Source organism: Narcine bancroftii, chromosome 6 (assembly GCF_036971445.1).
Source record: "Narcine bancroftii isolate sNarBan1 chromosome 6, sNarBan1.hap1, whole genome shotgun sequence".
Classification (NCBI taxonomy): Eukaryota; Metazoa; Chordata; class Chondrichthyes; order Torpediniformes; family Narcinidae; genus Narcine; species Narcine bancroftii.
In genome coordinates this window covers 167,532,320-167,548,850 of record NC_091474.1, presented here as the reverse complement: position 1 = coordinate 167,548,850, position 16,531 = coordinate 167,532,320, and the positions used below count along the sequence as shown (strand labels likewise).

At 38.4% G+C, this 16,531-nt stretch overlaps 1 protein-coding gene across 25 annotated transcripts in view; it reads right to left on the bottom strand.

Moving 5' to 3' along the window:
• LOC138736714 (XK-related protein 6-like) overlaps window positions 1–16,531 on the bottom strand; it is a 243,587-nt gene that overhangs the window by 56,961 nt on the left and 170,095 nt on the right. For 15 of the 25 annotated variants that reach the window (XM_069886664.1, XM_069886661.1, XM_069886659.1 and 12 more), the window contains one exon: window positions 4,398–4,474. The exons of 5 other annotated variants lie outside the window; for them this stretch is intronic. The gene's annotated coding sequence lies outside the window, so the exon portion shown is untranslated. Of the gene's footprint in view, window positions 1–813; window positions 882–1,069; window positions 1,281–2,959; window positions 3,443–4,397; window positions 4,475–6,859; window positions 6,932–16,531 lie in introns of those variants that run through there. 5 more of the 25 variants (XM_069886657.1, XM_069886662.1, XM_069886677.1 and 2 more) reach the window with 4 other exon arrangements.

Below are 16,531 nucleotides of genomic sequence, written 5' to 3'. Positions count from 1 at the left end.
TGTTATTGATCTCATGGCAGTACTTGAAAACATAAGAACATTAGGAACCAGAGCTGACAGTTCAGGCACTCAGACCTCTCAAAGTTAGACGGATATGTACTTCAGCTTCATTTCCTGCCATTACTCCCTTAGATCTGAATGATATTGGAGAGCAGAGTCCAATGCAACCCAATATGATGTTACTACATCTAATGAGTCAGTATTCCTTTCTATTACAGTCCCAGGCTAACTTCGTTGCTTTTGTATTTTTAATAAAAATATCCAAATAATGTTAGGTTGTTGAAACAAGTCAAAGAGGAAATAGAAGAGATTTTCCAGTTCATGTTTGATGTGCATATACAATTTAGTTCAGGAAAGAAAGGGATCAAAACAATAAATATGAAATTCTACTGTTTTTATACATTACAGGCACATGGTTGCTATCCTCATTGAGCAGCTGTTAACCCAAAGTACTGTTGATTTCATCACTCAGTGAGTTTGCAGCCTGGAAACTGGGGATTGCAGGACTCCCTAATAACATCCGAGGTATCAACGACTATAACTGCAGCCTATCCCATTGTCATTATCACCCTGCTAACTGCTTTATGGAATTAGGTCAGTTCTCATGCAGAAGGACAGCAGCATGGTCCTTCAGATTGCCCTTCAGAAAAATATCCACCCTGACGATCTTACTATTTTTGGGTTTTACCAGAAGGTACCCAAATCTGCAAATAGTCTCAAATCTTCAGAAGGCACAATGAAATCAATTATAAATAGCAAGGCAATTTAAATATTATGTTTCCATAAACAACTGTATTATGTGATCATAGATACCTGCAAATTGGATTTCACCCCCTTTTTCAGTTTATCACAAAATACCTAGTTCAGTGAGAAAGGTTCCTCTGCAAAAAGACAAACAGGTTATCTCCATCATTCATAAAGGTGTGTGAAGAACACAATTTACAGAGGATAGGATTGCAATGAAAAGAAGGAACAATTAGCACCAACAAAAGGGTCACACGTTATGGGGTTCATTCGGGAGTCTGACAGCTGCAGGGAAGAAAATATATTTAAGTCTGATGGTGCGTACCTTCACACTCTTAAACCTTCTCCCCAATGGCAGCAGAGAGAAGAGAGCGTGTCCTTGGCGTGATGGGTTCTTCAGTATGTCACCTACTTGTAGATGGAGTCCATGGAGGGGAGGGATTTTGCTGTGAGCTGCATTCACCACCTTCTGAAGCTTCTTCCGATGATGAGCAGAGCATCTCAAATATCACACAGTGATTCATCCAGCAAGAACGCTTCCAATGATGCATCTATTGAAGTTGCTGAGTGACGGGGGACATACCGAGTCTCATTAGCCTTCTAAGAAAGTAGAGGTATTGGTACACTACTTCAACGTGTTTATCCCAGGTCTGGATATTGGAGATAATTATTCCAAAGAACTTGAAGTTATTGATTTTTTCAGTTTCAATGCCATTAATGTGGGCAGGGGTATGGACTCTGCCTCCTTTCTTGAGCATCTCTTTCATCTTAGTGAGGTTGAGAGAGAGGTTATTATCTTGGCCACATGCCACCAGACTTTCATTCTCTTGCCTATATTCCATCTTGCTGTTATTTAATATCCAGCCCATCAACAAATCTGAAGATGGAGTTGGAATGGCATTTAGTTGCACAGTCATGGGTGCAGAGGGAAAACAGTGGGAGACTGAGAAAATATCCTTGAGAAGCACTAGTATTGAATGTAATCACGACATGATAAACATGTGCTACATTCCTCAAGTTACAGACTTTATATTTTACAGATTTCCACTGTATTGCCTTTGATTCTTTGGATTACATTACACCAGTTATGGATCTAGCTTTTGCTGTAAGAAATAGCACACCACTCTTCTCCAGAGGAACACAGTATAAAAATACTCTTAATGCATTTTGCTCAGCCTTTGTCATTTACAAAACTTTGCACCACAAAATGTTTCCAGGAACATATCCAATTCATAAATCCATGAATAGCACTAATGTTCAGTCAGATGCCTCCACCCTCCAATTTTTTTTTTAAGTAGTCAGGAATCTGTGAAAACCAGAACATAGAATCATGTGCTTCTTTCCTGTCCAACTCTGCATGAAAACTTCCTAGTGGCTAGGTCATTACTGCACTGAACACAATGGGAGCAAGGTCACCAGAAACACCCATGTGCCAGGAAATCTTTACATAGTAGTCAGACCCAATCAAGCCCCATGGCACAAGGGATCTTGCACCACCACTAGATTAGGCTAATCGGCGGCAGGGACCAAATAGGAGGTTCGGACACAAAAGCTGTGCATGGTGAAGGGACCATTACTGTTGCAGAATCCTTAATTCTGACCATTGAAGACTGAGGTAGGCAGATGCTGTGTCACAGTGATGACCATTCAATTAATGTCCCCATGCCAATCTCTACACATTGAAGGTCATGGGTCACACTGAAAATCAGCGATGGAAATATGAGATTGCTTGGGCATGATTACACCCAGAAATAATTGCTGGTGTTCACTACATCCTGTCACAAAGACCAACAACTATCACACTCACCACAACACAGACCATCTGCCTGACGCACTCAACTACAACACAGACCATCTCATTCCAACACAAGCCTGCATTCTGTGAGGAACAGTTTCAACTAACTGGAATGAGCATGATCTTGGATGACAAACTGTTTGTCATGTGGTTTCATGGGAGCCGGTCCAATTGTCAGTGGATACACCACTGAGTACCACAAAGAACGACAAGCCATTAATTTACTGAGACAAGCAAGTATGAATCTGGGCCATTTAACATTCTAATGCATTTCCTTAGGCCTTTGGGGTTAATATTGCAAGCTTTTAAATAAAAAGTTTGCAAAACAGAGTTCTACTAATTTATGTCTTCCCGTGAAATTTCAGAACAGCAATAAAAAATGTTGATAAACCAATAACTACAATGGTTATTTATTGTCTGAGTTTAGTTCTGTGAGTTTATTAAAATAAATACAGCTTGATGTTTCTTTTTCAGTTTACCTGTTGTCCACCAGATAAAACTGTTCATTTCTCTGAATGTGGTTGATACAGGTCCTGTCTGAAATGAACAAAATAGTTCATCTCTGTAGCGACACATGATATGACTGAAACCAAATATGTTATCTGCCAACAACTTGGGTATCATATTCAGACATCCAGTCCAATAAATCCCATGTTGACTGTCTCCCTGGAGATTCATGCAGTAATTCAGTCCAACATTGCTATTGACACAGACTAATCCCATTCAGACAATCGCCCACACTCCTCTATTGTTTTCCAAGGGTATGTTCTAACCTATTGAAAGGACAGAGTTATCAGAGGTGGCAACATGGTAGTATCAAGACAGGAGTGAGTAGCCCTTGGAACTGCATGAAGTGTTATGGCACCAGATCCAATGTTTCCAGAGCTCACCACTTCAGCACCTCTGTAAAAAAAAAGGCAAAATAAACAAGTGGATAATTTTAACTCGTGGGGAATTTAACAGTGGCCACATACTAAACACAGGAGATTTTACGGAAGTGGGTATTGGGGAAAGGGGGTGGTGGCTGGCAGGGGAAAAATACCACTAATAACATTAGGATATTTGATTGTGGTCCCACATTTATTTCATGGATGAAGTTATTATAACTTATCCCCTATAGTTTCTATTCTTACCAATTTTTTGCAATTTAACCCTCAAACTTCATCATTGGACCAGACAGGGTTGCCCTTTTCCCTTGTTTAATTTGGCTTTAGAACCCTTGGCTATTGCCTTTAGAGAATCTCAGGATATTTCTGTAATTTTTAGGGGAGGATCGATCCATAAAATTTCTCTTTATGCTGATGACCTTTGCTTTTAATCCCTGCTGTATCAATATGGTCAGTTTTCAGGATATAAATTAAATTTACAAAAGATTTAACTTTTTTGAACACTTCACATCATTTACACACTGCTTTTCTTTTTAAGATTGCTAAAAAGCCAATTTACGTATCTTGGTGAAACAATTACTTAGAATCACAAACATTTTTTTCAGGAATTTTTAAAATTCTGTTTTATCAGGTTGTGGCAGCCCACCACTGCAGTGAGCAAGCTGGGGCTCCAGGCAGCAAGCACAACTAAAGGCCAGCAGCCCGCTCAGTGGCTCTTGTCCCTACAAGCGAACGGGTGGGCGACGGCAGGGCAGCTTAAAGGCCAGCGACCCCAAAATGGTGCTGGCCTTGCTGCACAGCCAACAATCAGGGACAGCGCGTGGGGAAGAAGGGATTGTTATGCAAGGTCGCCACACGTGGGAAACCCGCTTTTGTTATGTGGGTTGTGACACGAGTAAAAGGGGAAAATGGCGGGAACATGGAGAGTACAAAAGTCGGGTCTGAGCCCCTAATAAAACGCAGAGCTTAACCTGACTATACTCGCGTGTGTTTCTTCTTTCGAGTAGGTAAAGAAATCTTTATCTCAGTGGCCTCTTCTTTCGATGTCCTTAATCAAACAAATTAAAGTTAGTAAGAGGAATATTTTACCTAAATTTTTATATATTTTTCATGTTATTCCAATATTTGTTTCCAAATCTTTTTTTGACTCACTTGATTCTATTATATCATCATATATTTGGAAAAATAAATGTCCTCATTTAAATTTAAGTTTATTTCCAAAATCTCAAAAAGAATGGAGTTATGGTTCTACTTAATCTTAGATTCTATTATTGGGCTGTTAATATTTGATACATTATATTTTGGTTATATTATGATAATAAAAATGATGGCCCAGTATGTGTTAACTTGAGTTAAATTCGACTCAGAAATTTTCTAATGTTTCAATACTTGGAACGTTTTTGTCTTCTCCTATTAGTAAAAAGATTGATAATCTAGTGGTCAAACATGATTAGGATTTGGTTCCAGTTTAGAAAACATTTTGGACTCCAAAAGGTTTATTCTTTTTGGTCCTCATCTATCAAATTACTTTTTTCAACCTTCTTTGATAGACTCTGCCTTTCTGGAATGGTTCAGATTAGGTAGTAAACATTTTTATGATTTATTTATAGATTGATAAGAATCTTGTTACATTTGAGCAACTCTTGACTTGACAAAATTTAATTTACCAAATTCTCATTTTTTAAGGTACTTGCAGATTAGAGACTTTCTCCATTCTTCTTCAAGCTCCTGATATGAATTTGATAGAAACAATTTACAATTTACAACTATATCAGAAAAGGTTAATATCTTTTGTGTACGATGTTTTGCTGAAATTAAGACAAGCTTCATTGGATAAAATTAAAAAGACATGGGAGCATGATCTCTATATTTCAATTCCTGAAGATTCTTAGAACTCCATTTTTAAATTGGCTAACACATCATTTCTATGTGCCCGTCACTCATTACTACAATTTAAAGTTGTGCATAGAGTTTATATGGCAAAATTTAGCTTGTATTTATCCTAATATTAGCTCTTATTGTGACAGATGCAGGAATGAGGACCATTCACTAATTCATATGTTCCGGTCTTGTTCAACCCTTGTCAAATATTGGGAAGAGGTCTTCTTTACTTTATCGATAATTATTAATGTAAAACTAACACAAGATCTTTTAATAGCCTTGTTTGGGATGGTTGAACTTGCCTTCATCTCAATGTCTTATATTAACCTTTGCCTCTTGTTATTTTGATCAGATTGCTACATGATTTGATACCATATTTAACTTTGAAGAAAATTAGATGCTCAACAAGTGTTTTAAATTTAATTTTTTTTCAAATCTTTGGGGCTCCATTTGAATTATTTTCATAACCTTTAATGGTAATGATAATTAAGTGATCTGTGATTCTTGTGGATTTGCATCTCTTCTTATTTTGTACTCTCTTTATGTTAGCCATTCAACTTTGGAATGATGTGGGACTTGGATTATAAAATTATTTTTTATTATTTTTGGATTTTTTTCTTCTTTTCTATTTTATTTTTGATTTAATAGCATTGTATAATGTATTTTTTTCTGTTATAATGAGTTAGTTTACCTTGTTATAATCATTATTATTATGCATCAATCTCTTTTTATGTAAAAATCTAATAAAAATATTGAAGAAAAAGATATTTGATCATTTTTGGTGAAATCCTGAAGTTGTGACTGTCTTTTAGATATTGTGAAATTCCGCTTCGCTCGAACTATTGTTCCTAGGAAGCTGGAAAATACATGTGTGTGCATTTTCCCGCTCTTTCCAATGGGTACTGTTACAGAGTTCTGTGTTGTATTGGCCTATGTGTTGTGTGGTTTTATCTTAAAAGTGACAGTTTGTCAAGGTGAAGGTGGACTGCTGAGAGAGTGGGAGATGGACTGAACTTGTGCAGAAAATAAAAAAAAATTCTGGACTTGGATGATAAACCACCACTGGGTAGTGCTGTGGAGTGGAAGAAGGCCCACAGCATGAGTCATGGTTTGGAGACAGTTTAGAATGTTGGGATTTCAAAAAGGATGAACATTCTGAAGGTAGCCAGAAGGATCCGGACCAAGCCAGTTGTTCCTCTCTCTGCAAGCAACACAAGACAACTTTGAATTTTGTGCTCTGTCTCTCAAAGATCTTTTGGCTTCAGTTTACCAAACAAACTGAATTTTGTTTATGATCTTTGCTTCAGTTGAGATTGAAGTTTTGTGAGTCTTGTGTGTTTTGTATTTGTTTTGTGTCTAAGTTTTTCTGTGGGCTGGTTGGAAATAAAACTTAGACTTTAATTACATATGTTATATTTAGGCTGGGGAATTTTTTAGTTTTACACTGTTATAGGAATTTGCAAAGTAACCAATGGCATTATTATAAAAGAGGGATTTTGAATTAAAGTTTGAAGGTGAATATTTTGTTAATAAAGTAATTTTTCATCTTTACCCCTGTGTGATATGCCTCCTTTATGGTTGTTGGTTTGATCTTGTAACAGTACCATTGGATTCCATGTGGGAACTATATTAAGTAAGGAACGAACATCAAAAGCTAACGTTAAAAGTCAAAATAATGAAAGAAAATTTCACTGCTCACTTATCATTTTGATTAAAAATTCATGGTAATCATCCAAAATCCTCTTCTACACCTGGATAAAGTTAGGGATTTTTTTTTTCAAGCAAATGGAAAAAAAAAACATTTCTAGGGTATAAGCTGGCATTATGTCAAATCAATTATCATTAATATCGGATCAACCCCCTTGGCCGAGCTCCACCAACTATGGTTCATTGAAAAGAGGCTCTTTTTCCCTTTACATTGATAGGCAAAAAAGTAATTAAGCAAGACAAAATGCATTTCCAAATCTCCTAAATGGTTGTTCTCCTCCCTGCTAATATTTCCAAAATACGATATTTTTTATTTGTATAGTTATGATAATAATTTATGTAAAGATTCAAGCTTATTTAACTTTTTATATATTGAAAAAGTTCATATATATTTATATCTAAACAGGATTTGTATTGGTCTAAACCATGTAATACCTGACACGTGTGAGGATATTGTGAGTATATCAACACTCAGCGGTCCAACCATTTCTGTGTGAGAAACGGTACGAGGCAGAGTTGCCAACTTACCGCTTCATTAAACATTTGTTTTTCATACTGGATTACTTGGTTCCAATTTAGGTGGTTAAAAGTGCAAAAATCTTACTTGGTTTATTTCTGTTATTTTTATACCTGATTAGGAACATTACTAAGTGCTGCAGGCCCTGCTGTCTGCTCTGACTCCAATGCATTAGTAAGGCTACATCTATAGTGGATGGTGGTCCGTGGATTACTGGCTTTTAAGCAAACAATGTTAACTTATTCCTTTCATAAACAAGTTGAGAAAAGCAACAAGACTGATGGTGATAACAGTAAAGGTAATAAAAGCTGTGTTTCGCTTGCCTCTCGGTCAAATTTTCTAACTGGGTCCAAACGCAGTTCTGAAAGTAACAGTGCTCGAAGTCAGGCTTGTCTCCCTGTTCAGGTGTTTGGACTGAAGAATGTGGAAGAAATCTGGTGTTGCTACAATGCTCAAGGAACATTACCCTGATGTGATAATTTGGCACTGTCTTAATCACAGATTAGAATTTGCAGTCGGTGATTCGGAGAAAGAAATTCATGGAATTAATAATTTTCAATCATTTATGGACAAATTGTATTCTGTTTACAGTAGATCACCTCTAAATCAAAAAAGGAACTGTCTGAATGCGCCACTCAACAAAAACAAATTTGCAAAGTAGGCTGTGTTGTGGACACCAGGTGGGAAGCTAGCTCATTTCGAACAGCTTCAGCAGTGTGGCAAAATTATGAAGCACTGCGTCTTCATTTTGAAAAAAAACAATGAAGGAAGAAGCAAAATCTGGGAGTGACAGAAAAACTCAAGGTTTGTTGAAAAGACTCTCTTCAGAACAGTGTCTATTGGACTTAGCTCTAATGTATGACGCATTGCATGAACTTGATTTACTGTCAGAATGTTTACAGAAATGCACCACTGCCATTGTTTATACAGACAAAGTGATCCAACAGAGTATAAGATCACTGTATGGACTGAAAGGGCATCCTGGTACAAAAATTCTAGAAGCTCAAGAGGCAATTGAAAAGGGAAAGTTTGGAGAAATTACCTTAATAAGCAAAAACAAAATTGTCTCAATTAATTATCTGCAGTTTCTTACTAGTCTTATAAACAATTTGCAGCATCGTATGTTCACGACAACATTCTTAAAAGGTTCTCAAACTTCTGAACATCGAAGTATGTATAAATCCCTACTAAATGAAATGAGTGTTCTTGATAAAGTTTGCTGGCCTGGTGAAATACTGCCCAATTACAGAGAAGGTGCAATATCATCTCTCTGTAAGACACTTAAGCTTTCTTCTTCCTCAGTAATAAATGGCTTCAGAGACTACGTGGAGGGTTGTGGACGCCACATCCCCCAAGATTTACGCCCATTACTGAACTGTTAACAAGTTATTCCTATTAGTACAGCTGAGTGTGAGGGGTGATTCAGTCACATGAACTTAATAACAAAAACACACTCAAGAATTCTCATAAATCATGTATCAGCACTTTTGTTTGTTAAACTACATGGACCTCCTCTAGTTCAATGGAATCCTGAGCTGTATGCCACATCATGGCTGTAGTACCACAGATCAGCACCAGGACCAGAGATGCTTCAGACCCCCTAAAAACATATTACACCCGACCCTTTGTGAAAATTATTGTGAAACTTGTGGTGGGATTTGGTAAGTAGGTAATTAGTTTTAAATTGGTAAAATATATGATTGCCGTCCTTTTCTTTACTTGTTGATAATTATACTTTATGATAATTAGTGAGTGCAACCATGAAATACGTCATATTATTAAATTAGGTATTATTGTACCAGTTATATCATGAAATGTAGTGATATACTATAATCTTGTTAATATCTTAAATATCACTACATTTCTGTGGAGCTCTGGAATTCATACATTTCTTTCATCTTGGTTTAGTGCTTGATTTTACAGGAAGCCCTATGAAAAAAAAGTCAAGTACTAAACCAATGTTACACCAAATTTGTGTACCTGCTCATTTCATGTACTGGGCAACTTCCTTGTCCCATTCCTGTAATGAGCAGGTACACAAATTGGGAGAGGATATAGGAAATTACAGGCATTTTGTCAGCTTTGGCACCTAAAATTTAGCACTGCACCTCTGGCCAGATCAACTGTATGGCCACATGGTCATTCTCAGCTGATGCATCCACACTCTGCAGCGGCTTAGTTAAAGTTTATTGTCACATTATACAGTGAGAAGGGCTCTTCTGTGAGCCTTATAACAGGTCAACTCTAATATTCATACAGCCATATAAAGTAGAATAGGAGCACAATTTCAGAGTAGAGAGTTACAATGATATGGATGCATTTAGGCTAATGAAAGAAGGACCCAGAATGTACTCTGGTTGAGGAACATCAAGTCACTGACACCAGGAGTGGTATGGTAGTGCCACAAGTAACCAAGCAGGCCAATATTAATCATTGTTACTGCTGGTATGGGTTTAGAGTGGGTGGTAAAAGAATGCACATGAAGAAAAATTGATTTCACTTTCACCTCACCCCACTACTACACACGCTTTGTCGTTCACTGCATGGGTACGAGAGCTCACCACACTCTTCTTTGTGGTGAAAACATCCTCACACAAAGTGCACTCTCCCTCATGTGACATAGCACAACCAGATTAGATGTTGCAGTTCAAAACTGGGCGTCCACACAACACTGCGAAACACTTGCAGAAGCAGAGTACTGGTCAGCCACAAATTCTATACAGTGATAGATGCGTCCTATGGACTGACCCAAGTGATCCTACAAATAAAGGATCAGTCCCAGTAATAGTAGTCATTTAGGAAATTGAACAAAAGGAAGAAAATACCAATGTAATCCAATTTACTGAGGGTACAAATGGCAAGAGTAATAGCTTCACAACCATTGTATCTAGAAGTACTGTAGATGATCCATCTTGCCCCTCTGACTTCAATCAATTAATTTCACGTTACAAGAGGGCAGCAAAATGGAGATTCTGGTTCAAAGCGAATCACAAGAAAGTTTACATCTGTAATGTATTCCTTACTTCAGTCAGGAACTCCCAGGCGGGAGTTACATAAATCAAAACAAAGATGGGAATCAGTCTCTAATATTACTCTTAGTGATAAGAGCTGGTCCGATTTATGTCAGGACCGCATGACCAATACAATAAATTAAGATATAGTTTGGTGCAATATAATTTTTGGCATCAGCTATAACTTACCCCACAGAAATTGCATAAATTATAAAGCATCAGATACATGTTTTCAGATGCAGTGAAGAAACTGAAACCTTTTCACATTCCACCTGGTTGTGCACTAAAGTGAAACCGTTTTGGGAAAATTTAAGAATTTTATTAAATAAAATTATTGGGAAACAATTGCCACCAAGTCCAGAATTGTTCCTCCTAGGAAATACTGCGGACATAAAATCTAAAATGAAATGTTCAAGTATCAATTAGAATTTCTTAAAACTGAATTGGTGGTGGCAAGGAAATGTATTGCAGTTACATGGAAGACTGATTCCCCTCTGGATATAGCCCAATGGAATGCAGAAATGTATAGTTGTGTTCCCCTGGAGAAAATTACTTATAACTTAAGGAAGAAGTATAACATGTTTTACCAGGTGTGGCACCCATACTTGTAGAATGCAGGGTTGAATATTTAGGGACAGCTATTTTGTTTCTGAGTTCTACGTCCTGGTTCTTTCCCCTACTAGAGATCGAAGAAAGAAAAGGTATTAGATCCTACAAACTGGATATGGGAACCCGACAGTTCCTTCTTTCTTGCATTTCTGTTTTTTTCTTTTTTCGTATCTCTCCTCTTTTGTTCTTTTCTCTATTTCAGGGCTTTGTTTGTGGGGAGGGGGGATGGGACAGTTTGAAGATATGGACAACTTGTATCATTGATCTTTTTTTTCTTTCATTGCAATTTATGTATTTAAATAATGGTTGTTTCTTGATGCATGCTGTCCACAAAATGAAAATAAATTATTCAAAAAAAATCAAATCATTTCAGAAGAATTTTCAGGGAACACTGGAAAAAGCAGACAATGAGACCTGACAATGTCTTTATTATATTACTGAAGGCATGCGCCAGAACTTATTGCAGCATTTATCAAGCTATCTCAGTACAACCTTAACAAAGCTTCCACCAGCATGTGTAGAGAGCTGCAATACAGCTCCCAGTAAAAAAAAACAGGTTAAATTCAACATAGATTTGACTAAAGTGTGCCATGAAACACTCTAAGCAATTTTGAAGTCAATGCAAATCAAGATGATGGTTGGAGTTTAATCCTGTAGAATATAGGAAAATTCCTCAAAACAGTTCCATGACCTCAACTATTTTCAGCCACTTTAACAATGACCTCATCTGTCAAAAGATCAAAATAAAGGATATTCACAAAAGATTCCAGAACTCAGTTGCATTGGTAATTTCAGATAAAGCAATAAACCTTCCCTTGTGTTAAATAACATCTGTGCCATATAATGATCATTATCCCAAAGGAAATTAACTGCATTCCTTTGACATGCAACTGAACCACCTTCATCAAAACCCACCATTAATATTGTGAAAACCAACATTAATCAAAACTTTACTGAGCAGTGAGTTGTGGGTTCTCTTTGTGATTGAATACACGTGCTCCAGTGGGCTTTGATCTGTACTACTCCAACAGCATTGCATCTCATCCAGGACATTGCACTCCACTTTCAATGGCACACAACCTACTTTGAACATTCAGTCCCTGTATCAGCATCGGGCTGTGGCTGCTGAGTGAATACCTGCAAAATGCACAACTATTGTATAACTGTTCAGACAAGCTTATTAGTTTAAGGTAAGGGAAAGGTATTTTAAAAGGGATTTGAGGGGAAAGTTTTTTTAAAAAAAGTGTCTGGAACTCGCTACCAGAGGAGGTGGTGGATTCAGATACATCACAACATTTAAGTGACATTTAAACCAGCACATAAATATGCAAAGCTTTGAAAGACCCTGACTTAGTGTGAGCAATAAGGATTACTGCGGGTGGGCTAAAAGGTAAGCATCAGACATGATGGGCCAAAGGAGCCAATTCTGTGTTGTTCAACTTTACACCTCAATGACTTCACCTTCAAACCCAAACTTCTTCCACCAACAAGGACAAGGGCAGCTGATGCACAGGGCCACCAACAGCTCCAAGATCATCTTCAAGTTACAAACCTCACCTAGATATGCATTGTTTCTTCATCACTGCAGAGTGAAAAATACTCAAACTCCCCAACAGTTCCCACTGACCATATGGGTCGAAAGCTAAATCCATGACTTTGACAGAAACAGGTATACCTCATCAATGAATAAAAAAATTACTTCCACATAAAAAGGAAAAGAAATTAAAATTAATAAAATCAGGTACGAGCATTCCAATATTAAAGGTAATATATAAAAAGTTGAAGTCATATTTTTCGGACTGTGGTCAAAATTTAAAGGGTCAAAATACTACACTATTTATTATTTTTTCAGTGCTGATAATCTCAAAATAAAATACCTGCAGCATTTAACCTAAAGGCCTTCCATACACAATAAATGCCCTGTGAAAATACATTTTTCTTGTGACTTAATTGGCTTCCTTCATCACACCAGGGCACAGTTTCACAAGCAGTAGTAGCTATCTCCTGACCAAGGATCCTGACCAAGGATCCTTTCTTCATGTGTCACCGGGGGCAATGAGTGTCAGCATACAGTTTAATTCAGTGCTCGTTGAAATAAAAGGGTTAATCTCATTATTAAAATACCAGATTGAAGAATATCATAAAAATGTTAAATGTTCATATGCTAATATTGTCACAAATAATTTCTAGGTTAATGGCTTCTGTGCATCTGGGACCATGCATAATGTCTCTGGAAGTAAGCTTGCAGCCTTGAGTAATGAAGTCTGTATTTTGTGGAGTTTTGTTAAGCTACACTTAGAGATTAGAGAAATGTGTGCAAAATTTTCCCATAAGAGTTTAAATAGAAGGACCAAAAATTATGATAGAATGGAAGGGAAGTATTTGATGACCTTATCTCAGAGGGCATACACTCACTCTGTACTTTGTTGCCTCATTCCTGTGATAAGGAAACTTTTTAAAAATCCTGTTATTTTGCACTTCTGTAGTATAAAACTTACATTTTGATAGCTGATTAGGAAATGGTGAGTGGAGAAGAATGCTGGGTGGAGTTTGCTCTCCAGTTTCCTAGAGGGGGCTCAAAATAGCACCATGGCCTGTTAGGTAGTAAGCATCCTGAATAGTGGCCTAGCTCAATGTCCGGTCAAACATCTTTCAAGCCCTGTTTCAGACACTAGTTCTGAAGCAGATGACAAGGGTTCCAGAGTTTACTTAATTATATTCAACCTAGTTTTTACATTGAACATAAAACAGTCCAGCACAAAATTGGCCCCTTTGCCAAACACGATGCCCAAATTGTAATGATAGTGATCATGGTTGCAAGGCAACTAGCAATGCCTTACTGTTTGATTCGACTTGGCTGCCACCAAGGGCTGACAGAGAGCAGGAGACACACAGGGTGCAGTATCTGTAATGGAGACTTGCAGCCTCATGTGCTATTCATATCAACTTTAAAGTAAATAAACATTTCCTTCATCCATGTATTGCCTAAGACCATGGTTCCCAACCATTTACTTTCCACTCACATACCACTTTAAGTATTCCCTATGCCATAAGTGTTCTGTGATTAATAAGGGATTGATTAAGGTGGTATGTGGGTGGAAAGAAAAAGTTTGAAAACCACTGTTTTAATCATTCCAAATTGATTTGTTATGTGCACAGTTTCATAACTCCAAAGGAAATGGGCCAATGACAATTTTTCTCAAGCAAAATATTTCAGTAATAATTCGGTCTAGAGCAGTGATTCTTAACCTTCCCTTCCTACTCACATACCACCTTAAGCAATCACTTACTAATCACAGAACACTTATGGCATAGGGAATACTTAAAGTGGTATGTGAGTGGAAATTATAAGATTGGGAACCACTGGCCTAAGAACTCACACATACAAATACAAGATGAAACATGATGTCAGAAGTGGGATGAAGGAAATACTTTAAAAGGTAAAATCAAAAGTCAGCAATTGATCAGTGAAGAGAGGAAAACAAAGTGAAAAATGGAAGGATTAGATCCACCAGTGAAACTTCAGCTGACAGGTAATGTGGCTGAAAATTGAACAGATTCAAACAGCATTTTGGATTGTATTTAGTGGCAGTCGGAGCTGATGAGACAAGTGATAAAGTGAAAGCATCAGTTTTCTTGCATGTCATGAGTGATGAAGCCCTGGAGGTGTATAATAACTTCACATTTGCTGCTGAAGGAGACAAAATGAAACTGGAAAAAATAACGGAACAGTTTGAGGCATACTGCATACCTAAACGTAACGTGACATTTGAGAGGCACAGATTTTTCACATGTATACAGAAAACTGAAGAAAGTATTGATCAAAATGTGACAGAATTGAGAAACAGAAGCAAAACGTGTGAATTTGGTGGACAGACTGACTCACTGATAAAAGATAGACTTGTGTGTGGTATTCCAGATAATAGTCTAAGGGAAGACTGCTAAGAGAGCAAAATCTAGATTTGGTTTAGCCATAGCACTCTGTAGGGCAGGGGTGTCAAACTCAAATTCACAGAGGGCCAAAATTAAAAACTTGGACTAAGTCGAGGGCCAAACTAAATACTTATTGAAAATTTTCAACAACATCTGCATGTTTTCTCTTCTTTCAACATATGTAATGTTAAACTTTAGGATATAACTTTAGGAGGATAATGTTACAGGTCAGGAGTAGGTAGCTCAAGTTCACCCTTTGCTTGACCGGAGGGAAACATATTTGGTCCCTGTGGAGATGTAGTCAGTATTCACAGGCTGTGTCCATTTTGGCCTGCATCAGGACTCAGCATTTCCTGCTCACTCCTCAGGCTCTCGGCCTCTATTCACCCTCGACCCACCATCCCTCTACCTGACCAGTCGTTTACCCAACCTCTACTCACCCCTCACTCCACTCGCTCTGCCTCTACCCACCCCATCCTATACATGCCCCTCTACTGCCTCTCCCCTCAACCTGTTCCTCCCTCTACCCATCTCTCACCCTCTAATCACCCCTCCCCTACTCGCCCTGCCCCTCCCCTTTTACCTCTTCCCTATCCACCCCTCCTTCTATTCATCCCTCCCTCTAACTGCCCCCGCACCACCATAACTTCCCCTGCCCATTACTCCTCACCTATACCCTCTGCCCACCCCTGCTTACCCACCCACTCAGGCCCAGCGCGCTGCCGATCAGCCTTTGCGGAACAGCGGGGGCCGTGCGCAGCCTGCCATGTCCGTCGCGCTGACAGGAAATCACAGGCGCTCGCCAATCCGCCGCACCGCTCGACAGGTGGAGAAGTGACTGGTTGTGCGGGGAGCCTTCCAACTGGCTTGCCGGCTGATGACATCAACAGACTTCTTGTGTTACAATTTTGTTTTCCCCGTTCTTAAAGTTTGCACGGTCAACCTGCAACACTTTTGCTCCCTCCGCATCCCGTGGATCTGATGCCCGGGTGTTGTTAGGATTCCCAGCAGAAGGTTTGTGGAACTTTACCATTCTGGATTCCTTTTTGAGAATATTCTGGCCACCTTTTAAGGGGGGTGGTTTTAGGGGGGAGGGGATAGTTAGGGGGTGGGGAAGGATGTGCAATGAAGGGGGAGGATGGTGGGGGTGACATGACCAAAAAACAGCATCGGCTCTCGCTGCAGGTCGGGCCACCTCTAATACATTTTTGAAATGATCTTGCGGGCCAAATATAATTATATCGCGGGCCAAAGTTTGACATGTGTGCTGTAGGGCTACAGAAACTCTAAAATTGCAGGCAAAAGAGCTGTTCAGTGAAACTAGCAGCAATGTGGATGCAGTGAGCAAGAACAGACAAACTGTTTAATAAAAAACACATCAAAGTGAAAAGAGACATGGCCAGTGAACAAAATTGAAAGGGACAGTACATAACACCTACCAAAACAA